This window comes from Ceratotherium simum, chromosome 8, assembly GCF_057802395.1.
Source record: "Ceratotherium simum simum isolate JZ-2026a chromosome 8, ASM5780239v1, whole genome shotgun sequence".
NCBI lineage: Eukaryota > Metazoa > Chordata > Mammalia > Perissodactyla > Rhinocerotidae > Ceratotherium > Ceratotherium simum.
Window position 1 is genome coordinate 18,635,729 of NC_141907.1, and position 26,568 is coordinate 18,662,296.

Consider the following 26,568-nt stretch of genomic DNA (forward strand, 5'->3'; position numbering starts at 1 on the left):
CAGAGGGACACCTTCTTGCTGTATTCTCACATAGTGGAGAGGGAAAGGAAGCAATCTCTTTCATGTTTCTTCCTAGGCAGGCACTAATCTCATTCATGAGGGCTCCACACTCGTGACATAATTACCTCCCAGAGGCCCAGTCTCTGAGTACCACTGTATTGGGGATTAGAGTTTCAACATATGAATTTTGCGGGAACATAAACATTCTGTCCATAGCAGGCTGCTGGCCCCTTCTTCTGGAGAGACTAACGCTACTGTTCCAAAGAGTCTCCTATAATTTCCTTACCCACTGTTCTCAGTTCCAGTCACTTTCAGTCAATAGTTTTCAATGTGCTTTTGGACTGAGGATCTCGTTGGCCATGATATTAATCATATTCATGTCTTTGGCTCAAGCATGCCCACCATCACTTTCTTCCATTAGAGTCTTGGGTAGCACATCTGAGAACCAAATTTGAGTTTTCTACTTGAAACCAGGAGCTATTAAATAAAAAATTATACAATTGTTTTCATAAGTAGAGTACTATTTTTGGAGTTAGTGAGTAGAACTTAATGAACTCATTTAATGTAGGTTTTCACACAGTGCCTACTATATTAAAGCATTCAGAATAAGAAATATAATAAATCAGAGGCCGACAGAATACATGCAAAAAAGAGATGAGTTATAAATCCCTTGGGTCCTCCAGGCCCTTGGTATTTTCTAAAGCCTAGTCCATCAGTGGGCCGCATCTTGCGTGTGCGTGTGTGTGTGTGTGTGTGTGTGTGTGTATAAAGTCTGGAAGTAAAATTCCAGTCAATGTTTACTTTTATCTGAGTTGCAGAGGAAGGATAAATAGGGCAAGAGGCATTAAGCATTATATTTGCTTTTTAATCAATGTACTTTTATACTGTTGAATTTGAAAAATAAGAATGCATTTGCATATTGCACATTTAATTTAATATATACTGAAAATATAGTGATATTTCAGAGAACGATTTTGATCAGATAAATGATCTGGGTACATTATTTTGTAATAAATTTCCTTGTTTTTATTGAGGTAACATTGGTTTGTAACATTCTATAAATTTCAGGTGTACATCATTATATTTCAACTTCTATATAGACTACAACATGTTCACCACCAAAAGTCTGGTTGCCATCTGTCAGTATACATGTGCCTCTTTATGCCTTTCACCTTACTCCCACCCCTGTTCCCCTCTGGTAACCACCAATCTATTCTCCATATCTATGCGTTTGTTTATTTTCCACATATGAGTGGAATCATACCATATTTGTCTTTCTCCATCAGACTTATTTGACTTAGTGTAATACCCTCAAGGTCCATCCGTATTGTCACAAATGACAAGATTTCATCTTTTTTTATGGCTGAGTAGTATTCCATTGTCTATATATACCACATCTTCTTTATCCATTCATCTGTTGATGGGCTCTTAGGTTGTTTCCAAGTCTTGGCTATTGTGAATAATGCTGCAATGAACATAGGGGCGCATACATCTTTTTGAATTAGTGTTTTTGTGTTCTTTGGATAAATACCCAGATGTGGAGTAGCTGGCTCATATGGTAGTTTTATTTTTAATTATTTGAGGACTGTCCATACTGTTTTCCATAGTAAACTTCCCGTTTTTTATTTTATGTTTATTAATTTGTGTTTAAATAGCAGTATTCTTTATGAACTCTGTGTTTAAACAATCACAACTGTGGGAATAAATTAAAAATGTATCAGCGTATATAATTGAATGTTCATAGCGGTCATAGACATCATGCTGGCTATCAGGGGTTAGCTGAGTGCTGTGTTTGAGACATGATGCTCATTTGATTTCCCCTCAAGTCCTATCTGCTCATATGGAACATGCTAGAAGTTCTCTGAATCTTTAGTTTCCATGACAGAAGTGGGATGGAATTTCTGGTTTTTTGTGTGTTTTAATTAAAAAAAAAAGAAATGGATATAAATACCATTTGTAGCAGGTGCTTTCAGTGCCCTACCCATATCCTCCTGGTCCTTACCATTTGTATTAGTTATGGTTCTCCAGAGAATCACTATACATATATATGTGTATTATAATATATATATTCGTATATATCTGAGAGAGAGAAGATTGATTGATTTGAAGAAATTGGCTTATGGAATTGTGAGGCTGGCATTGGAAATCCATAGAACAGGCTGACAGGCTGGAAATTCAGGTAGAATTTGATATTTCATTCTTGAGGGAGAATTTCTTCTTCTCCAGGAAACCTCAGTTTCTGCTCTCAAGGCCTTCAACTGATTGGATGAGGCCCACCCATATTTTGGAGCATAATCTCCTTTATTTAAAGTCAACCAATTGTAGATGTTAACCACATTTACAAATTACCTTCACAGAAACATCTAGATCAGTGTTGGAGGAAATACTAGGTGCTATAGCCTAGTGAAGTTGACACATAAGACTCACCATCACACCATTTTGATACCCAATGTCCAACTGTGAGTGTGTACTTTTCTAAGGGCTTCCTCTGGCCTCTTCAGCCTGCTTTTTGTGCATGTGGCTAGAATTCTGAAGAATTAACACCCCCAGAAAGCCCTCTCAGTCTATGTCTGATGGGAGTTGTACAAATACGCCAGCTCCCTCACATAACCCTGAGGTATATGTTCTTTTTCTTTCCTGCCAGTGTTTCATGAAACTACCTCCCAAATAAATTACCTCCACCTGAATCTCAGCAATGTCTGTTTCTGGCATAAGCAAAACTAACAAACGATTCACTTTAGTTGGTGTGAACACTCTGGAATCATTTCTCGAAAGCTAGTGGGTACACAACTTACTAGCTAGAAAACACAGATCTGTATTAATGGTTCGCTTTTTTGTTATTTGCAGTATGAAGAACTCTTTTTCATGTAAAAAATGTTCAGTATCTTCAAAAGAGAGTTGCTGTATATTTTGTATTATTGAATACAGAATTTGAATATTGAATATTGAATATTAAATATTGAATACAAAATTTGAAAATTTGAATATTGAATACAAATTTGCAATAAGTTTGATTATTTTCTTTCTTTCTGAATAAAACTGATGCTCCATTAGGTCACAGATGTTATTTTGTTCACTACTGCATTTCCAGAGGCTAAAACAGAGACTGGCATGTAATAAAAGCATTCAATAAATATTTCTGGATGAATGAACAATGTAGATGCTCAAGAGTTTTTCTTTATTTTTGTCTTAACTCCAGTAATTTGTAAATACGACTGCATAGAATATCTGAGAAATATTTTAGCAATAAACTTCTGGGTGCCATCCTCAAAGATGGTGTAGGGTAGGGCGCAAGAATCTAGCTGTACACACACACCCACATACCCACCCCCCCACACACACATGTGCATATGTATAATAATAGATCTTGTGATTTTTAACAAAAATTTAATTATTGTCTTAGCATTTCAAACATACTATTTCTGCATAGCAACTTCTGAAAAATGAATTGCTGATCAAAAGGGGATGCATTTTATACATTGTCAAAATGAGATATTTTTAAATTTCCCTCCTCGTATCCCAAGCATCTCAATAATGACAATGTTTGCTTTCAACACTTTAGCCAACATTCGATACTAACAATTAATTTGTATTTTTACCAGTTGATGGATGAATATATATCTTTATTGTTCTAATTTTTGTTTCTAATTATTTTAGGGTCAGCTGACTTTCTTTGGTTTTTGATTATGTATATTTTCTTGTCTATGAATTTTTGTTCAGATACTTTGCTCATTTTTCTATTGGATTATTTGGCTTTATTTATTTTAAAGGCTTATTCTATTTTATTAATATAGATTCTTTGTTACATATATTGTTGATATTTTTTGTGTATGTTTTATTTTGATCTTCTTATGATCATCTTCAATCATACAAAAATTTTAATGAATTAAAATTTACCTATTTTTCCTCCTTTCTGGTAGTTGTTTTTGCATCTTAAGATTTTCCTATCCCAAAGTCATAAACATATTCTCTTACATTTTTACCTCTTTAATATTTTTATTTAGGTTTTTATTTCTCATAATATTTATTTTTGTAACCAGCATTAAGTAGGATATAATTTATTTATTTTTATGGAATTGGCTAGCTAAAATTACTTCAATATTATTTAATTGTTTATACTGTGCCTACTGAATTTGAAATATACCGAGTTTAACACATAGCACATTCCTGTATGTTCATGGGTCTGTTTCTAGACTACCTATAATTTTTCCTTGATCTGTTTTTCTATCCTCATGCCAATATTATACTGTTTTAATTTCTATAGGTGTATAATGTATCTTGTTATCTATTAAAACAAGTCCTCATCATTTTTCTACCTTTGAAAACTTTTCCTGACATCTCTTGCATATTTTCTCTGCTAGAAATAGCTGGAATCACTTTATCAAGTTCTATGGAAATAGCTTGTTGGGATTTTGATAGGTATTTAACTGAAATTCTAGTTTAATGGGGGCGCAATTAATATCTTTACAATATTATGTCTTCCTTTTCAGGAACATGGCTTGTCTTTGCATTTACTCAGAGCTCTTTTTTTTTGTGAGGAAGATTAGCCCTGAGCTAACATCTGTTGCCAATCTTCCTCTTTTTTGCTGTGGAAGATTGGCCCTGGGCTAACATCCATGCCCATCTTCCTCTACTTTATGTGGGACACCTGCCACAGCATGGCCTGATCAGCTGTGCCATCTGCCACAGTGTGGCCTGATAAGCAGTGCGTAGGTCTGTGCCCAGAATCCAAAGCTGTGAACCCTGGGCCACCAAAAGCAGAGCGCACGAACTTAACCACTATGCCACTGAGCCGGCCCCATATTCAGATGCTATTTTGTGGCCTACCTGGTACTTAAAGGTATAGTGACAACTGAATCCAATTTGGCTTTTGACTCATTGGAATAAAATATTTACATCCTTAGCCTGCTATTTGCAAACTACTGGCAAAAAGCAACCTGGCACATTTATATCTTTTCATGTAGAAAAAAAGCAAAAACAAATTAAAAAATAAACCAGTTGTTTCTTTAACATGCTGTTTTCAAGGACTCCAAATTGTAAGTCACCAAAAAGTTTTTTGTCTTATGTTTGATGGTATGAGGCATAGTTAAATTTTAATCTACATTCTAATACCCATTAGTTCTCCAAACAAAAAACATTATATATCATGTTTGAATTTATTTGTTGATAATTCATGCTTTTTACTGCATAATTAATTTAAAATAAATGAAACATTATGCATCACTTGTTAAATGGGAAAAGTAAGAATTTGTCTTTATATAGTATGAATATTATTAAAGATTATATTAACATCTTTATAATATGATATTTAATAATATATGAATCCAAAACATCCTTTGTCTTAAATCATTTATCACACCCACAGAAAATAGTAAAATGATACAAAATAATGAGAAGAGGCTCAGGAGGTGATATGTGATAGGAATGGGTGGTTTGAAAGACAAGCAAGATTGGACGTGTTTCTAAGAATTTGCTTCCTATTTTCTTAATTGGAGTTTAGTGCTCAGTTTTCTTTGTTTCTGCTCTTGTCTCTCTTTTGCTTTTCATTCAAGGTCTCCACCCATGACCAGACTGCTAAGAAACTAGAGAATGAGCTGGAAAGAAGTTGAGGAGCTTGGCTATCCTGAGCACTTTTCATTGCATGAACATCGCTATTTTTCTTCCAGAGCTTATAGCTATCGGGCTAAACATAACAATAAATTTGGCTACTTTGTGTTCCTATCTGGTGACTTAATTTGAGTAACAGTATTAATATTTGTTAGGAAATCAGCATTTTCTTTTAAATATGACTTTAAAAGCTTTATTGTACCAGAATGTGTGATTTATGATATCTTCAGGCTCAGGCATTTTCCACTGGAACAGTGTTCCCATTCTTTCACAGAAGTCGATTAGTCAATGGAATTTAGAATGCAGAACTTTCTATTAGAGATAGCTAGTGTTACTGTGGCTGTTTGGAGAGTTCAAAAACTGATCCTCAGACACAACTGCCTAAAAAGCCACCTGTCATCATGAAACCTTCCAATTATTTGCATTAGGTCACAAAGAAGTCTTGCCTTGAGCCCTTTCAGTTTCACACAGAAATTTTAGTATGGAACTTTAAAACTTTTATTTTATATCTCACAAAAATTTGGGTCCTTTTTCAAAGAAAAGTCAGAGAAAGCCTATAGGAGGGTACTGAACATAATTTGATACATTAATTATTTTCTCCCATTGTTTCCTTGTTTTTCTTCCCTACATTCAAGCTCTGTGCTTTCAAGTCCAGGAAGAAGCATGTGGCAAATCAGAAAAAGTAGGAGCCTGGCTTTTGCTTCCAAAAGACTAAGTGCATTAAAAAACAAAAAACAAAGGATGAGCTAAGATGGAATAAGATGGAGTGCTTTCTAGGAAGCAGAAGAGAGAGTGCTGACTTCATTCTAGAAAATGACTTCCTGAGGCTGTGGGCACGGGGCAGGAATGTGGGTCCGGGACAGAACCTTGGTACTTCCCCGAGAATGTGGCATTTGGTTGGAGGAACTCATTGATATCATAGGCCTAAGCCTCCCAGTCTTTCTAAATGCTTGAGCCTCAAAAGTAGCAGAGGAGGGTCTTAGTGACAAACCTGAAGAGACAACATGAGCAGGGCCAGTATCAATTGCATCTACAACACGGTGGGCCCGCGGCTGAAGACTGCAAAGGGCTGCCCGCTGCTTGCTGCTGCAGTTGATCCTAGGACGTCGGCATATCATTGGGGGAAGCCCCGACAATAACTAAGGTTACTCCCAGCAGAATAGGGGGAAATTAAAGGAAATAAGTTAGTATTTTTCAGCACATATACCTCTGCCAATTCTAATGAATCTAGTAGATTCTTTTTTACCTATGATTACTATACTTGATCTCACATATGTCTAAAATTCTAAATATTTCTCCCCCCACACTGACTTCTTTTCCTAACTGTTACAATATTTGTGTATATGTTTGTGTCAGAGAGAGTTAAAAATGAGCTTTACCCTCAGGACACTGAGCAGTATGGTGCAGGGCTGTAATAATCTGTCCCTTGGACTGCCAGTAATGGAAATCAATTTGAACTACCTTGTGTAATAAGTGACATTCTTTATAAGGATAAAGGGTTTTTGTTTTTGGGATTTGAGCATGTGAGTGTAGCTGGAACTTGGAATGAGACTGGAAACAGGAACTGGGCAGGCGTTAGAAACTCGATCTCTGCTTCTTTTACATGTCTACCCTTCCCATCCCCTTTCATCTGCTCCCCCCCCACCCCCGTCTCTTGATTTCTCTGTCTCTCAGTAGACTCTTTCTGCTTTTCCATCTCCATTGCAGAATCTCTCTTTTTTAAAAATTATTTTATTGAAGTCATATCGGCTTATAACATTGTGTAAATTTCAGGTGTACAATACTATATTTCAGTTTCTGTATAGACTGCATAGTGTTCGCCCCCAACAGTCTAGTTTTTATCTGTCACCATACATGTGTGCCCCTCTACTCCTTTTGTCCTCCCCCCACCCCCTTCTCCTCTGGTAACCACTAATCTGTTCTCCTTATCTATGTGTTTATTTGTTTATCTTCCACGTATGAGTGAAATCATACGATATTTGTCTTTCTTCATCTGACTTATTTTGCTTAGCATAATATCCTCAAGGTCCATCCATGTTGTTGCAAAAGGCATGATTGCCTCTTTTTTGTGGCTGAGTAGTATTGCATTGTATATATATACCACATTTTCTTTATCCATTGATCTGTTGATGGGCACTTGGGTTGCTTCCACGTCTTGGCTATTGTAAATAATCCTGCGATGAACGTAAGGGTGCATAAATCTTTTTGAATTATTGATTTTATGTTCTTTGGATAAATACCGGGTAGTGCAATAGCTGGATTGTATGGTATTTCTATTTTAATTTTTTGAGAAACCTCCATACTGTTTTCCACAGTGGCTGCACCAGTTGGCATTCCCACCAGCAGTGTATGAGGGTTCCCTTCTCTCCACATCCTCTCCAACAATTGTTATTTCTTGTTAATTATAGCCATTCTGATGGGTGTGAGGTTATATCTCATTGTAATTTTGATTTGCATTTCCCTAATAATTAGTGATGTTGAACATCTTTTCTTGTGACTGTTGGCTATCTGTATATCTTCTTTGGAAAAACATCTGTTCAGATCCTCTGCCCATTTATTGATTGGGTTGTTCATTTTTGTTGTTGTTGAGTTGTATGAATTCTTTATATATTTTGGAAATTAAATCCCTTGTCAGATATATGATTTGCAAATATTTTATCCCAGTTGGTGTGTTGTCTTTTTGTTTTGTTGATGGTTTCCTTTGTCATGCAGAAGCTTTTTAGTCTGATGTAGTCCCATTTGTTTATTTTTTGTTTTGTTTCCTTTGCCTGAGTAGACACGATATTTGAAAAGATACTGCTAAGACTGGTGTCAAAGAGTCACTACCTATATTTTCTTCGAGGAGTTTTATGGCTTCAGGTCTTACATTCAAATCTTTATTCCATTTTGAGTTAATTTTTGTGTATGGTGTAAGATAATGGTCTACTTTCATCCTTTTGCATATGGTTGTCCAGTTTTCCCAACACTGTTTATTGAAGAGGCTTTCCTTTCTCCATTGTGTGTTCTTGGCTCCTTTGTCAAAGATTACCTGTCCATAGATGTGTGAGTTTATTTCTGGGCTCTCAATTCTGTGTCATTGATCTCTGTGTCTGTTTTTGTGCCAGGACCATGCTGTTTTGATTACTATAGCTTTGTAGTATATTTTGAATCCAGGAAGTGTGATACCTCCAGCTTTGTTCTCTTTTCTCAGGATTGTTTTGGCTGTTAGATGTCTTTTATTTTAGGATTCTTTGTTCTTTTTCCATGACGAATGTCATTGGGATTCTGATTGGGATTGCAGTGAATCTGTAGATTGCTTTTGGCCCATTGTAGAATCTTGCATTACATTTCCTCAGTGTGCATGGTGCAGCTGACTAAAGAAATCCCAGCTCCAAATTTTTAAGAGACAAAATTTGGTGGGACAGGAGGTCTTTCTCAGAGTCTAGTACTAATGAGTGCTCATGTTTTTCTTTTCATTACAATCAATCCTGAGTTCTTCATGCAAACAGACCACTAACCACCCAGCTCTTCACCCTTCTTAATATAGCCCAAACTGCTTGATTTGGCTGCATGTATCTATCTAATGCTTTCATTTAAGATTGTTTATTTGAGTATTGAGTATTATACACAAATAAAACCTTTGTAACAGAACATGTACCCATGAGAAACACATAAAAGCTCACATGAAAGAAACATATAAAGCAATCAAGTTTATAGATTATGCCTATAGAACACAATCGTCTCTTTTATTTCCCTTCCTCTTCAAAATTTCCTTCTATCTGGTACTCAATGGCATGCTTTAACTTTCTTTTTTCTTCTTTCTTCTTCAAAGCTAACCCCAAAACATATTTCCCCTGGTTCTTTTCTTAAAAATTACACTTTTCTCCTTACAATTACACTTTGCATAATTCCTGCAATGGACTATTCCAATGTGGTGATGTAATGATGTTTGCTGTGAATTCCTGTCCACCTTGCACCTCTACCTCCCTGGGAGTCTTCATGATGCATGGGAGGCTAAAAGAGCCTTATTTTCTACATAAAGGTTCTGTTAATCTCATTCCTTTACTCCAAATTTCATCCCCTTAACAATTTTAAACAGATCCTGAGTTTTCCACTGCCGACTGATTTGCATTTTTCTTGGTTGTGTGCTGTTGAACAGCTGCTCTTTTCTCCCCAGAAGGGGGCGGGGGATGGTTTCCATGGAGATGGTGATGACTCTGCTCAGATGTGGACATCTCCAATATTCCCACTGCATTTGTAATTTCTAGCATCCATTCTATGTGGAGCTCCTAAGTAGTTTCGTTTCCTTTTGGCAATAAACTCCTTGGAATTCTGACTCCAGAACTCTTTAATTGGCCCTGGTTTGTGGTCACCAATTTATTTAGTTGACATCAAGGTGTATTTATTTGTCACTGAGTCCTTACATGGTTATGTGCTACAGAAAGCAATTAAAACAGGTACTATTCTTGTTATGAATAGAACACCTTGCCTTAGTGCTTAAGTCATAGTGGACATAAAACAAATGTTTATTGATTGATTTGTGGCAATATAAAGGAAAGTTTTAATTCTGTTATGTTGCTCCTGAAAAGAAAAAGACTAAATTAGAATCAGTTTGGAAACACTATTAGCAAATTCTTTACTTATATTCTGTTTTAGTCATTTTGTAAGTCCTACAAAATGCTGATTTTAGAGATGATCTTGTCTAACCCTATCATGAAAAATAATTCAATAGTTTAGGCAAGACAGATAGTATTTAAGGAAAAAGTTGAAGAATGAGAAGCCATACTTATTGAAGAATTGGTCGTTTAAAGAGTGAAAAAATGTAGAAGTAAAGAAGAAATAAAATTAAGGTCTATATCATAATCATTCATTTATTCATTCCTTTGCTCATTCAGCAAATGTTTATTGAGGACCTACTATGTACCAGATACTGCCAGGCATTACAAATAAAATTGTGGGCAAAATATAGGCTCTTTTTTATGGAACTTAGAGTCTAACGGAGGATACAAATATTAAACTAATAAAAACTCATAAATATATAGAACAAGCAGTAATAATCCCTCTGAAAGGAAAGTTCAGGGTGATATGAAAGCATTTAACAGGAAGGGAGAATCTAGACTGAGGAATATGAAGCCAAAGAAATCTAAAAGTTGAGTAAGAGTTAACTGTACAGGGGTCAGTGGGAAGTTTTAAGCAGAGTTAGCATTCTAAGCAATGCTTAACAATTGCTAATATTTGGTGTTCACTTAGGAAAATTGAGGCATGCATCTAAGTACTTTGCCATGAGCCAGGTTCTTTTATTACCTCCACATATGAAGAAATGGAATGCAAAGAAGTTAAGTACAAGGCAGAGAGAGCTGAGGCCAAGATTCGAACCCAGGCAGTCTGAAACCAGAGCACACATGCCTGATCACTACTCTATACTCTCTTCTGTGGTGAACAAAGATAAAAATAGAGTTTTTTGTTTAAGCAATCTAGAGATTTTATATGACTACAGATACGAGACCTGGGCCCAACCAAAAAATCTTATAATATTTGCTATGTAGGCATAAAGTGGGCTGAGTCTATTTATGCTGGTAGATAATGCACATATTAAAGATATCATGGAACTGGAGAAGGACGTGAGGAGCCGTCACGAGTAGGCTGTGCAAAGTGTTGATCTCACGTCATAATTTCCAGATGTCTTAAATCTTGCTCTCTTTCTGCCCTCACTTAATATTTGATATAGGTAGAACAATATATGTTAGCTATGGTCCCATATATGTAGAATAAGCAATCAGAAACACATGGCAATTTTATTTTTTGCCACTAGGAAAAGGTTTTTTTAAGTCATCAAAAACCAGAAAACACTAATAATTATTTTGTTTTTCCTAGGAGCCAGGATGGTAGAATGGATGTTACAGTTTAAATTTGGGCTTACACATGCTCAGGACAAATATGTGGTCCAGAATGAGCGGAGGGGAACCCCAATTTGATAGTGGTTTATGTTTATATCATGTGGGTGGATGAGGTTGCAAGATGGAAATACACTTTGGTTGTAAAAAAAGTTACCAATAATTAGTTTTAAAAATTCAATAGAAAAAAGATATCTAAATGCAATTCCTTGAGTATAATGTGGTTACTACCTATGACGTATCAACTGAGATTCTGGCATACGAAAAACTACAAAAACAAAAACAGAAGTTGGGTGTTTATCTAAGCACGTGGAGGTAGGATAATATGTACATGGATTTCATCGGAAAGAGTCAATTTGGAAAACTCAAGTCCTCGCATCCTTTTTCTGTTCCCATAGTTGATGTTTTAGGCTATAGTCCTAAGTGTCTGGATATTTGCCTGCACTCCCTACTGATTTGGCCCAAGAATAGACATAGTCTAATGTTGCTATTGGTCTCTTTTGGATACACTAATAGTTTAATTGTATTTTAAATTGATTTTTAATGTCCAGAGTCTCCTTAAGTGAATTTTTAAAATCTAGAAAATAAATACAAGTCTACATTATAGCAGTGAAGGCTCCCCTTTATAACACCACTGTGTCAGGGGGCTGTTAAGAAGTCTAATCATTTAATGTTTGTAAAGTGGTTTAAGAACATTAACTTTAGGGTTCATGTTGAAAGAAACAAATAGGACTCCTATTTTCAAACACATTATCTCCTTTTGAATATACTGTGCCAAATATGTAATTTGGTATGCTTTTATATATAATAATATTGAAAAACTAATTAAAATTGACATTTGGTAGACTGCTGACAGCTTGCCTTACATTTTGTACAATATAGAAATTTTCTGCACTATAAAAAATTTTAAACTCAATTTGAGTTACAATAACTCTGTGAAAAAGGCAAGATTGGTAATATTCATTTATTGATCAGTGAGGAATTGAAGTTCAGAATAGGAGAGTGAGTTTTGCAAAGGATGCATCTACGAAGTTGGAGGTCTTAGTGCTCCTTCTATTCTATCAGAAAACAAAAAGTTACAGATATTTTGGAAAATTTTGTATTGTATCAATTCTTTACAAGGATCAACTTGACTACCATCAAGAAAAATCTAGACATAAACTATCAAATCCTCAGCTAATGCTGTTAGGCAGGGAGAACTATGCCTTTTGGATAACAAATAAGTGAATACCAAACTAACCACTTATATAACTTTGGTGGAGCTCTATTTTATTGATTGTAAGTGACAGAAATCCAATTCAAACTAACTTAAGTAGAAAGAGAATTGATTGACTCCCATATTTGATAATTCCAAAGGATGGGATGGATTGTCTTTGGTCTTTGTTGGATCCGTGGGTTCAAATGGTGCTATTAGGACTTTCTGATCCCCTTCTCTTGGTTCAGGCTTTCTCTATATTTGGCTTTATTCTCACACTATGTCTCTGTATGACAGCCAAGGTAACTACTGGCTGGTCTAAGGCTTTCATTTTCTTTTAAGCTTGACTTCCCAGAATAAAGTAGCACTTTTCTGGGCATTCAGATCATGTGATTATCAGTGAACCAGACAGTGTGGTCAGGGAGATAGAGTTCTCTAATGTGGCAGGCTTGGGACATGTGACAATCCCAGGAGCAGGGTGTTATAGAGTCATCCTCATGGGTCCAAATGAATGGGAATACTAAAGATTGCCTCCACCAAAGCTGCTCTACTTTTATCTGTTTCATTTGTTGAAACTCTTTGGATTTTGTTTGAAGAGAGGGTTCCATGGCTTCAAAAAGCTTACAAACTTCTGCTTTAGCAGAAGGTTGGTTAAAACTAAATAGGATTTAGTCCTTCTGGCTATTTGATGTACTTGAAGATATTCAGGACATGTAGTTGGAAGACCTGGGCTTGATTTCTGGCTTTTCCTTTTACTAACTATGTCCCTTTGTGCGGAGAACCTGAGTCTTAGTTTCTTTGTCTGTCAAATGGACAAAAATTAAACTTGTTAGAATCTCATGAAACAATGCATGGGAAGTATTTTGTAAAGGTTCTTTGTTGCTGTTTTAGTTATTATTTATTTTATTTATTTAAGCTGCAAATCAGTCCCAGTCCTGAAATAGATGGAAATAGACGGTGCAGTCAAAAGGAGAACTGAAGATAATCAACAGAGTGTTTATAAAGACGTGGGCAGTGCTAAGGGAACCAGCAAGGGAGAAACACCATGGGACTAGCAAACATGGGAAACCATGACCTCCCCCATCCCTGAAAGGGCAAAGAGAAGGAAGAGTTGTCAGAACACAATGAGAACTAGAGCTACAGAAAAGGCTGCCAGACAGAATCTGTGGCTTTATGTAGAGAAATATAACCACTGGCAAGCCACAGCTCAGCAAGAAGAGATGAAAGGATAGAGACCTCAACCCCTCTCTACTCTTGCACTCCAGTCTCTTGGTGGTGCTTCCCATTGGCCAAACCCAACTAGAATTTAGAGGGCAAGGAACCCTGGTGATGCATTCCTTAGGGGTCAGCCTCCTGGGTCATAGAGCTTGGTAGGGAAGGGTAGAGAGAGGGTCTGGAGAGAGAAATGAAGAATATCTGGTATAGCTCCCTTTTCTTCTCAATTGGCTTATCTTATTTAAGAACATCAAATACTTTAGTATTTCATTTAGTTTAGTTTCTAGCTCATTAGAATTTAGTGATTGCTAAAAATTATTTAAACATGGGCTCAATAAGAAATGTTGCTTACTTTAAAACTTGTCTTATTTTATGATCTATATATTTGGAATTTTAAAGAGTACCCTAAACATTCTTGAGTGTCACATGAAATTCTATCTTAGGTGGTCAGGAGTGTCTTGCGCTTTGCTTGTGAAAGCAATGTAGAGCAAGCTGTGTAATTTTCTACAGCGATATTTTCAGTTGCACTTTAAATTGAGTATTTCAAATAAGGATTTAATTTAGGTTTAATGAAGGAGTTATTATATGTTAATTAAATATCAACTGATTATTATGAAAATCTATTGGGGCATAACAATCTTTTTTATTAAGATGAATATTTCAAACAATCAAAGCTTAGTAAATATGCTACCAATAATTAGTTTTAAACTAGCATTCAGTAGAAAGAATACATCGAAAGGCATTACCTTGAGTATAATATGGTTATTACCTATTAAATATCAATGGATTATTGAAAATATGGTTATTGAGTTTCAATTCATAGATCTTAATAAACTGCTAATTACACCTAAATAAACTTCCATAAGTCAGCTAATATTTAATTAGCAGAAGTATTTATAGCATAGCATTTACATTAGCATATTGATAATCAAAAAAATAATATAATAACTGTTTTATTAAATCTAAATTAAATCCTTGCCAGAGGCATTTAAAGATCAATAAAATTACATTGGCTATGTTGTCTTTAATATTTAATTCATTACATGATTTTTAAACTTTACTAATATATTAAACAATACATTAATATACTACATGTATTCAAGGGATGTTATGAAATTGCACATACTCTATTTAGAATTAAAAGTATTTAAACTGGACAAGATAATTCTCTAAGCCTTTTATTTTGATCCATTGTAAGTAGGCACAAATATGGGATATGAGCAAAATATGTTATTATAATTGGTTATATTTATTTTTGCTAAAGAGATTTAACCAATATGAGTAGTTGGCAGGGCTGGCAATGAGGCATATGAGGTGTCCACAAAAACTTCTGTAAGCAGGAGTTTGAATGCCAATTTGCACTCAAAAGAAGAGAAACCCTGAGCAGGCCTTGCACACAGTTAGCTCTACATTCATAAAAATAACGCTGCTTACCACGCTACAGATGAATCTGCAGTTGTCTTGCACAGTTAAAAATGGAGCATAATTTCCCCTCAAGAATGAGGAATAAAATCCAAACTATTTTTATTTCAATATTGAAGTGTCATAATTAAGTTTCTTTTTCACAGAAAGCAGCCAAGGATGCAAAGAGAGCATTCAAGTTGGGCTAATCTCTTCTGAGGAGTCTGGTGAGCTCTTCCTTCATCCTCGCTCCAGGGGGAGGGCTGGTTTCTGGGAAACAGTGGATTTCATTTTGTCCTGGAGAAAAATCTTTGACTCTGCAGACATTTATTTCAACACCAACACTAAGGAAATAATTCTGTGAGGAGGCTAGTAATGTGATATTGATATGTGGATGTGAGTTTATATTGACCAAAGAAATCAAGGACAGGCTCCTAATAAGTGGGTTCAAAGTGTGAATGAAGAATTCCATACTCTATTCAGCGCTGGTGAAATTCCCACCTGCCCATGCTCCTTGTCCTTAGGTTGTTGTGAAGCGAAGGAGACAGGGATGGTGATGGTGATGATGATGATGATGATAATGATGATTAAGAAATAGAAGAAGGAGAAGGAGGAGAAGAGGAAGGAGAAGGAGTAGGAGAAGGGGAAGAAGAAGAGGATGAGGACGAGGAAGAGGAAGAAGGAGAAGGAGTAGGAGAAGAAGGGGAAGAAAGTGGTCATAGGAGTTTACATTTATGGGGTGCAAGGTAGACTTTCTGTATGCTAGGATATGTTCTAATTGTCTTTATGTGAATTATCTTATTTAATAACTGGATTTCCTTTCATAGGATATTAAAAATATCTCTTTCTTTCTCTCAGTAATGCCTTCCTCCATGATCAGGTGGCAGTCAGGTGATCCTTTGCAAATCACCGGGCCTTTCCCAACTTTGTCGCAGTCATTTTAGCAGGAGAAGGTGCAGAGGGAGGCGGGAGGATGGATTAGGAAAAGCCCTGGTCTGAAAATCTGCTGCCTTGATTTCTACTCTCACATCTGTAGTTAATTAGCTGTACAATTTAACAGATTCTTCATATATGAAATAAAGAGTTTAGATTTTGAAGCCGGGTACCTGAGGGTTACTGTAGATATTCAATGAGAACATGATTGCCTTTCAACATTGTTCAATTTGCTGTTTTCTTGTTTAACTTGAGGGATGACTTAGGGGTCTCGAGGATTTGTGAGCTTGTTTTACAGAAGAAAGAGAATGCCTTCAGGGAGGTTGCAATCACCAGATGGCTGGTCTCCAGCAGCTGTGGATGTCCAGAGGTTGGATTGCCCAGGGGCTTATTGGGAGTGACCCCTTTACTTCTCCAAAGCTCCTCCTGCTAAGCCCCTTGGCTCTATGAAACCTCCTGATTTCTGGTCTTGTTAAAGCAAATTTGAGTGAACCTATGCTCCCACCTTCTCATTTTGGCTAGTTTGAATAAAGCTGTCTCTATCTCCAAGCACTGATGTCTCAGTGTATGGTTTACTGTGCATTGGGCACACGACTCTGAGATTAAGAGGTTTGGTATCAATTTCAAGATCTCAAAATCCCTTCTAGCACTAGGCTTTCATCCTTGTAGACATTAGGGGTTCAATTGACCAAACTTAATGCTAGAATTTGGAATATAAAATATTGGTCTAACAATATGTGATAATTGTTCTGATGGAAGCTGGTTACATATAGTCTTATTTTTCTGTAACACTAAAGCTTATTCTTTATGCATGTCCTGAAAGGAGAAATAAAGATGATTATCACTGAATCTGTACATTGACTGTCTCAGAGGGATTAAATTACTTTTCATTCTGTAGATAACAAAGGGTAAACAATTAGGATAATGAAGGCTCAGCATTTTGAAGGAGGCTGAAATGTAGCAATCATGTTATTCTACTTTAAATATCATATTTATCTATAAGATCTATTGATAGAATCTTTCAAAATTTAGCTCCTGCAGAAATAGAGATTTTGATTCTTTGGTCCAGCATTACAGAGTTAAGTTTTCCACTTTGTCTCTGTTAGTGATTTGCTGAAACAGGGTTCTTTAAGAAGGTAGGTGACTAAGGGTGCTTTCCTAGGTAGTTAAACCACTTGAATCAAGTTTCCCAATGTCAGGATTGGCTTCTTTATGTGGAGAGGCAAGAGAATTCAGTGAATAGAAAGCCATGAGATCCTTGCTACCTAGAAACTGGGTTTCAATTCCAGACTACATGCTAAGGGGATTAGGGGGGAAAGAGACAGCTCAGATGGGGTTTTATTAGGAAACAGAGAAAGCAGGCTGGAATCCAAATTTCCACCTTGAAAGTTGGCTTTTGTATTTTCATTTCTTTCCATATCTCTGATGATAACTTCTTTAAGGGACTCTTTCCTATCACTGTACTTTGAATTATGGTTTTATCTAGTGGTACACAAATAACACTATCAATTTAGGTATCCTATTCAGAAGTCAGATTAAGGATCTACACATACATTAATTACACTAGTATTTCTCTTCAGCTGATTATCTTTTTGGTACTGATTAGATATGGTTCTTCAAAATTATAAATCATGGATTGGGTTGATTTTGCCATCTGTATCCCATTTTATAGCATGATACTTTGTCTAAGTTTAAGATGAGCTTTGCCAGAGCCATTGAACAAAGAAACCCAGGTTATAATTTAATTTTTAAAACATATATGCTAATATAATGCTTCTGTAGCTACTATTTCGGTTACAAAAAGCATCTAAAAGTAACTTGCTACTTAAAAAATAAATTGCCTGGCTTGGGTCTGTTTGTAACTCTCATGGTTTAAATACACATGCGATTTTTGCGTATATTATTCTGCAGGGTAAACATTTGTTTTGTGGATTGCGTGGAATCTTCTGGAATCATCTCGGAAGTAGAACATAAAAATAGGTATAAAAACCACCCTATCATCTAACTCCCAAAGGAAATAGGACGTTGTATTTCTTAGAGGTCAGTCAACAACTACATACTCATTTCAAGTGCAAAGCCCCGCTTGATCTCAACAACTCATGTTGCCTGTATCCCAAATATGTGATATTAAATGACTTGATCAAACAGCTTGTCTGGTAAAAAGCAGATAAACCTCTCTCTAAGTGGTGAAGATGAACCTACTTTGAAAACACATTTAGAAATCAACTCACAAGATTAAGGTTATTCCAATGTAGCCTGAGTGTAGGAAACAGATAAACAGAGACTTGAGGAAGGGAGACAAGAAAACTCTTGGAGTGACTGAGAAGAAAATTAAAATGCCCAAAGTAAGGTACAATCTTGTGTTACATGACTTTGCTTTTGCTACAAAGGCTTTTTCTCAAAACTATTGCATCCAGATTTCCTTATTTTTCCTAACATGCTCTTTGGAGGATGCGTGTCTTTTTTCTTTTATCCATAGCTTTTGTATTTCTCCCGAGGCTATCAATTATTCTACGCTTCCCCTCTTTTCTGGAGTGAGAACACATTTTGATTAACCTCTCTTAACCCATTCAGATCTTGTCTCTTCTGTTTGTCTTACCATGATTTAATTCTTCTTGCCTATGTCCACTTGGATTATGGATACTTTGCTCCATTTGCTATAAACCAGCCCTTTCATTCTACTTCTATGAATCATTCACATGCAAGGTTGAGAAGAGATTTATAAGATCTTAATGCAATAATTCAAAATGTGTACTACTATCAGATAGCTGATTTTCAAGGGAATAACAAACAAGTTCACCTCATTATAAAATAAAACAGGTAAATGTAGATTTAATCTTGACTTTAAACCTTCTGTTTTGCTATCACCTTCACAATTATATTAGGGTTAGTTCAACGGTCATTGGGGTTTAGGGAGAGCATTATTTGGGTGTCTTATATTTATATCAATATTTAAATTTAATTATACAATTTTCCAAACGTATAGGATTTGTTTAGTCTGCAAAGACAAATGAGGTCGCCCCAATCTCAATTCCTCTGTGGATTCCCTCCTAACACATTTCAGCTGGATCCACTGAACAGGAATCCATGTACTGAAGCAGACAGAATATAAATAGTTCAATACCCCTCATACAATGGGCTTAGAACTCAGGCACTCATCCAGGTAGACCAAGGGTCAGGTGACCCCTACAAGGATGCTGTTCCATCCTCATTCTTCATGCTACATCCCTGAAGATGGTCATTTACGTGTTCTTCATTTTCTCCATACCCACTGCCAGACTTAGCCTAGATCACCAGCATTTGAACTATGGTTGCATTTTTTTCCAACTTGTTTATTGTCTAATCAGTTATTCAGATGTTAGCTATGAGATTGCTAGGACCTGAACTGTCTTTGTTTTCCACTGTATCCCCCATACCTAGAATAATGAATGACATTTGTTAGGCACAACATAAATATTGGATGAATTCAACAAATATTTGTTGAATTTCCCTTTAAGAAAACTGTATTTAAAAATATTACATATAGTCTCCCAAATGTTATCTCCTACCACTTCAGACTTCTAAACTGTCATTCTGTTTTCTCTAGACTTTTACTTCTTTAAGTGCAAAAGCTGTATCTTATGTCTGAACCAATATCTCTGCTCTTCTTTCCTTCTGCAACATTCTTCTTCACCCTTTTTCCATTTTCTGTTTGTCAAATTTTACCCATCCTTCAGGTTTTAACTTAGAACTAACTTTCCTCATCCCATTACTGAGATGGGCACGTCTTCAATGTTTATCCATCAGAATCGCATTCCTCTGTATTATGTTTAGGATATTTCTCTCTCTCACTTTAGTGTATGTTTCTGGAGGGCAGAGACTTTTATCTTGGTCACCGGTATGTTTCCAGGCCCTAGTAGATGCTCAGTAAACATCCAAAGAAGGCTGAATAAATGTTCTCAGATTTACCTCATGTCCTCCATCCTGTTGGCCCAGGGCCTTGAGACAAGTTGTTATCTTAATCTCTGTTTCTAGATTTTGGGTTGTTCTACTTTGTAATTACTAGTGTTCTCTATGGGGGACAAAAACTTCATTCCACACCCAGCAGAGTGATTGGGCTTCTGTTCCCTGAGGATAGATCTTTAGGAAGGAAAATAAGTCTGCTTGACCTCTGTGCTCTACCCACTTCATCAGAAATCTCCATGGTTAACTCTTTTTGGAATTGTGCCTGAGGCTAATATGACTCTAATTCTTCCAAAGCAGATCTTGTGGCTGTAAGTCCACCATCATTGTGCTTGCTCAAGTCTCAGGTAACTACACAGAGCAGAAAGGAATCTTTCTCAGAGAACTCAGTTCTCCAACATGTCTGCATTTGAATCAACTGAAGAATGTTTGAAATGTACAAATTCTGGCTCTACCACAGACCCAATGAATTAGAATTTCTCAAAAGTAGGGCTCAGGAATTTACAGTTTTAAAAATGTCCCCCAGTGATTTTGATATACAGCCAGGTTTGGAAATCACTGATCTCTGTTTTTATTTTTTACCTGAAGGACCACTCGCATGAATCCTAAACTAGAAAAATATAATTACATTTCCCCATGGTTTAAAGAAAAAAATTAAAATAGGGTCTAATTTTTCTTGAGAAAGAGAGATAAAAAGTATATATGAGATAAAATTCGGTCAAGATATCCTAGGAAATGAACTGAAACTCAAACAGTTAAGAGACAAAGATACCCTCCATTTTTCCTAAAGATAAAAACCAAAGTTTCCAGTGGCTTCCCTGTTTCACCTCATTTGTTCATTCATTCACTAACAATTATTTATTGAGTGCCTACTACTGACCAGGCACTATTCTAGGTGCTAGAAACACAGGAATGAGCAAAAACGGACAAAGTTCCTACTCTTACAGAGTTTGCTTTTCTGTGGAGGCAAGGGACCAATAAATGAATAAGCACATGAATGATGACTTTTTCTTGAAATATGAAGAAGAGAGATGTGTAGGAGACAGCTGAGAGAAAGTGTTGCAACAAAGATAGTTAGTCTCACAAGAACTGAGGCAGCAGTGTGCTTGGTACTTCATGGAACAGCAACATGAGGTCAGTCATTTATCCTCTCTGAGCTTCAATGCTCTCATTTGTCAAAGGAGAATGATAATTTTGCTTTGCAAATCTTTAAGAGGAATGCTGTGTGTATTGAATTAAGCAGTGTACACAAAAATACTTTGTCAAGTCAAGAGTAGCATACAAAAGGAATCTATCAAGTATTAATATGCTGATGCTGATCAATGTTGCCTTCACCCCGAATAAAAAGCACAATTTTAAATATACTACAGCTGGAAGGAACTTCAGGAAATCTTACTTTCTCCAGGCTTTAAAGTGAGAGTGATATTACTAACCCATTTTTCAGGTCACACAATTTCATCCCAGAAAGATTAAGTGACTCACCCAAGGAGACACTGCTAGTTAAGACTGGAAAGGGTCTGATAACTCAATTTTCTGCTTTCTAAAGCAGTACTCTTTCTACTAGATCCTTTTTTGATATCATTTTATTCAGTCATTTTGGCTAAGTACTTTCTAATATGTTTAAACATCAAACCCTACTGAAGAAAATGCAATCCAGTCTTTCCACAGGCACTGTCCAGAATCAGAAGGGGAGATGGAGAGCCTTCTGGTACTATTGTTAAGGTCATAAATATCTCTTTTGCTAAATTAGCACTGGGGCAGCAATCCTTGACTCCAGAAAATGGCTTCTGCAGCCGGGCATTCCATCACTGTGAAGTGACATATATCATTATCTGATGTGGATTGGCCAACGTAAAAAAGCTCCTATGTGCACAAATATTGAGACGTTTTACTGAGAAATGAGCTTGAGAAATTGCCCAATGTCATCCTTCCTCTGGTCCCTCCCCGAGAAATGGATATACATGACTTAGTCTGAGAAAGTTGTGGCTTAGGAAAACTCCATTGGCCTGGGACTAGGAGAGCTGACTGCATGATTTTGGACGGATTAAAGTTGGCATTGAAATCCCTGCAGAGAAAGGTCCTAGAGGGTAGATATCACATAAGTTTGTCCTGCATAGAGCTTTGTTGAACAAATCACGTAGAAAGGGTAGCATAATAATGCAATCTCATGTGCAAGAACTGGTCAATTTGGAAAGCTGTCTTAACTCATGCTGGCCACTTTGGGAACTTGAGTAAATTATTGCCTTGCTGGGAGAAGCTGGCTCATTAGGCTGCCACATATACAGCAATGATAGTTTTATATTTCCATTCCCAGGAATGTTTGATAGATATTAATGGACTCTATTAAAGACTGGAGGCAAGAAGGATGTCTATTAGAAAGGTAGCCCTCTGTTTTATTTCTACTGGCTGTTCTTTCAATCCCTCAGCTACACAGGAGGAATAAACACATTCATTGAATGCCTACTATGTGCTGGTCACTTTGCATAGAGTTTTCTCACTGAATTCTACTGATAATGTCTCTTTTATAAATTAGGGCATTAAAAGTCTGTATTAGCTTTATCCAGAGAAACAAAACCAATAGGATGTATATGTACATATATATAGAAAGAGATTAATTGTAAGGAATGGGTTTACTCAATTATGGAAGCAACAAATCCCAAGATCTGCAGTTGGCAAGCTGGAAACTCAGGAAAGCACATGGTGTAGTTTCACTCTGAGTCTGAAGGCTGAGAACTAGGAGAGCTGACGGCGTGTTTCAGTCTGAAAGCCAATCAGGCTTGAGATCCAAAAGAGCCAATGTTTCAGTGAGATCTCAAAGGCCAGAAAAGACCAATGTCCCTGCTCAATCAGCCAGGCAGGAGGAGTTTTCTCTTACTCAGCCTTTTTTGTTCTGTCTAAGTCTTCAATTGATTGGATGGGGCCCACACGCATTGGAGACGGCAATTTGATTTACCCAGTCTACCCATTTAAATGTTAATCTCATCCAGAAACACCCTCACAGACACATCCAGAAAAATGTTTGACCAAATGTCCGGGCACCCTGTGGCCTAGTCAAGTTGACACATAAAATAAGCCATCACAGGCTCAAAGGGGAAAGGAACTTGCTGAAAGTCACGCAGATGTGAGTGAACGTTCTATGTCTCAAAGCTTGAATCTTTTCCTTGCACTTTACTGCCCCTTACCACTTCCTAACTTGTCCTTCTGTGTGGAACAGTATGTATTTTAATAATGTGATTTTTGTTTTCTAAAGACTTCAGAAACTACTCCTGCAACTTCATTTCTCACTATTCTCCAATAGACAAATTCCAACTCATTTAAAGTCATGTCATTTTCAATAGTGTGTTTATGATCAATTGAATATACATGACTATGACTCATACTGCTTTAACATGCTATGGCAATCACTACCTTGTTTCTGGATTTGTCATCTGTCACTCATTACCTGAACTTATTTTAAGCACCTACCAAATGTTGGAAACTGTGCCAAATATTGATAACATAGAAGTAATAATAATAATAGTAAAGTAAATGGTTATTGGACACTACTGTGTGCCAGACATATTCTAAATATTTATGCATATTAACTCATGTTGGCCCTTCCAGATCTACCATCTTGCTCTCTGTCCCGGGAGACTGACCTACATAGACTACATCAACAAGGCTGCCCTCTGACTTTCCGCTGGGTAAGGGCATTAGGGAGACCTGGCAGAAATTAGGAGGAGGGAAGAGTGTGACATCTGAGTGTTAATTCCTTGGTTCCATAAAAGGATACTGGTCTTCACAAGAAGGCAGACTGTCTATGATTCTCCTTTTGGGTTTTAGTAAAAACTCCCTCCTTGCATCTCTTAGGCCTAGGGTCAGTTAAGAACTCAGCAGCTAAGAGTTCCAAGTTCTTTGTGGTTCCTCCATATCCACATCTTTGATGATAGCCCCTTTGTAAATAAATTCTCATTGACTTTCCCTAGGGTCAGTGGGTCATCTTTTTTCTCTTTTCTCTCTGGAACCCTGGCTGATATATCGTGAAATCATTAAATCAACTCTATGAAGAATATACCTTTATTATCCCATTTTACAAATGAGGAAAGCAGATGGTGTTCAGCAATTTGCTGAAGATCACACGTCTTGAGAGCAGAATAGCTGGGAAGTCTAACTAACCCTGGAAGTCTAGCTTTTGAGATCCTGCTGTCAACCACCACACTGTAATACCTCAATAAATAATCCTTGTTCTGGATGAACACTCTACCTAGAACAACAGCCTAGTTCAAGTCCCTTTTCTCTGAAACTTTCCCGTTTTATTTGATCACCACTGTTTTGTGATCCCTACCTCTCAAATTTATTGAGGATCATCCTTAAATCTTATGCTTAAATACTTGTCCTATAGTCACAGAATGAGCATATACCTTGTGGGGGCAGAGACCACTGGTTTCCTTTTTTAATCCCCAGAGAGTTGCTCAGTCTGGGGAACATGGTACACTCTTAATAAATATTTGCTGATTGATTCAAAGGTTCACTTATACTCTATAAATACATCAACAAAGAATATCTTTTTGAATATGTCAGAATATGGAAGGAAGTAGACTACTAATGTTGAGTGGCAAGATCATGAGTCTGGAAGCAACTCCAACTATTCTTTCTACCACGTTGTGTCCCCTATGTCTAGTGTGAACCTTGGTATCTATCAGACACTTAAAAAATATGTGTTAAATGGATGAATAAAAGTATATTTCTGAAATAAACTTTACTTTTCAGAAGAGTTTTAGATTTACAGGAAAATTGTGAACATAGTACAAAGAGTTCCCATATACCCACACCCAGTTTTCTCTTTTATTAATCTTACATTAGCGTGGTGCATTTGTTACAATTAATGAGATAATATATTATTGGTTCATTATTGTGGACTAAAATCCATACTTTTTTCAGATTTCCTTAGTTTTTACCTAATGTTCTTTTTCTCTTCCAGGTGCCTATTCAGGATACCACATCACATTTAGTTGTCACATCTCAAACTTTCCTTGATCTTGATGACCTTGACAGTTTTGAGTAGTACTAGTCATGTGTTTTGTAGAATTTCCCCTATTGGGATTTGTCTGATGTTTTCCTCATGATTATACTGGGCTTGTGGGTATCTTCATCACATTTTATTGAGGGTACATACTATCAACATGACTTATCACTGTTGCTATTGACCTTGATCCCTATTGCTGAGGTAATGTTTGTCAGGTTTCTCTGCTGTAAAGTTTTCTTCCTTTCCGCAGTGTGGAAGAAAGTCACTATGCTCAGCCCACACTTAAGAAATGGGGAGTTATGCTCCACCTCCCTGAGGACAAAGTATCTATATAAATTATTCAAAATTCTTCTGCATGAGAGATTTGACTCTTCTTCCCCATTTATTCAGTTAATATTTTTCATCATCGTGGACTCATGGATATTTATTTTGTACTTTGGGCTATAATCCAATACTACTTTAGTTTTTTGCTCAAATTATTCCATCTTTGACCATTGGAAGCTCTTTTGGTTGGCTCCTGTGTCCCTTTGACACATTCCCATCACTATTGTTTGATTTTTTTTTCCGAAAATTTCCTTATTTTCTGGCACTACAAGATGCTCCAGGCTCATCTTGTATATTTCCTGTCTCAGTCTTAGAATCAACCATTTCTCCAACGAGCCTTGGTTCCTTTTATTGGAAATGCTATTAGAAACCAATTTTGCGCACAAGGTATACTCAATAAGTGTGTCTTTAATGAGGGGAAAGGAATAGAAAATCTTTCCCAAAGAAAGACTCCATGCCACTAAAAATACCAAAATGATTTGTGGTGCCTCAAAGGTGCTGTCCACTGGATGACATGGAGAAGGTGTTTTATATCTTTACAACTTACTTCTAATCCTTCTGGTTTAAGAAGAAAACTTCAGTTTAATCCTGGTAATCTCAAACTTGGGAATCTACTTTTCTAACAAAGTGAGTGAACCTTAGGCACTGAGCTTCAGGCAAGCAAAACCGTCTAGCTAGAATCTGTCAGTATGGTTTTGTTTTGGTTGTATTCATTTACATCATCTTCCGTTTGGCAAATTCACCTAGTTTTCCATTTATAATAGCAGTATATACTTTCCTCTTAAAATATATTAAGTAAAAAATGTAAATAAATTTACAGAAAAAATAGCATGTCAGTGGTTGGTGCAATGTGGAGATAGTGGTGAGTAAATGATTGAGTCTGGAAAAAATTGGAAGGGATCATCTTGAAAATCTCTTGCAGCTCTAGAATTTGATATTCTATGTCAGCCAGCATCTATGTTCTCACATCCATATCTGTGTGCAATACTTGGGAGTGGGAATATTTTGAAATCTGAAGCACAGAAGGAAAGAAAGAACACTGTTGAGAACACTAAAATCCATATGATCATTTT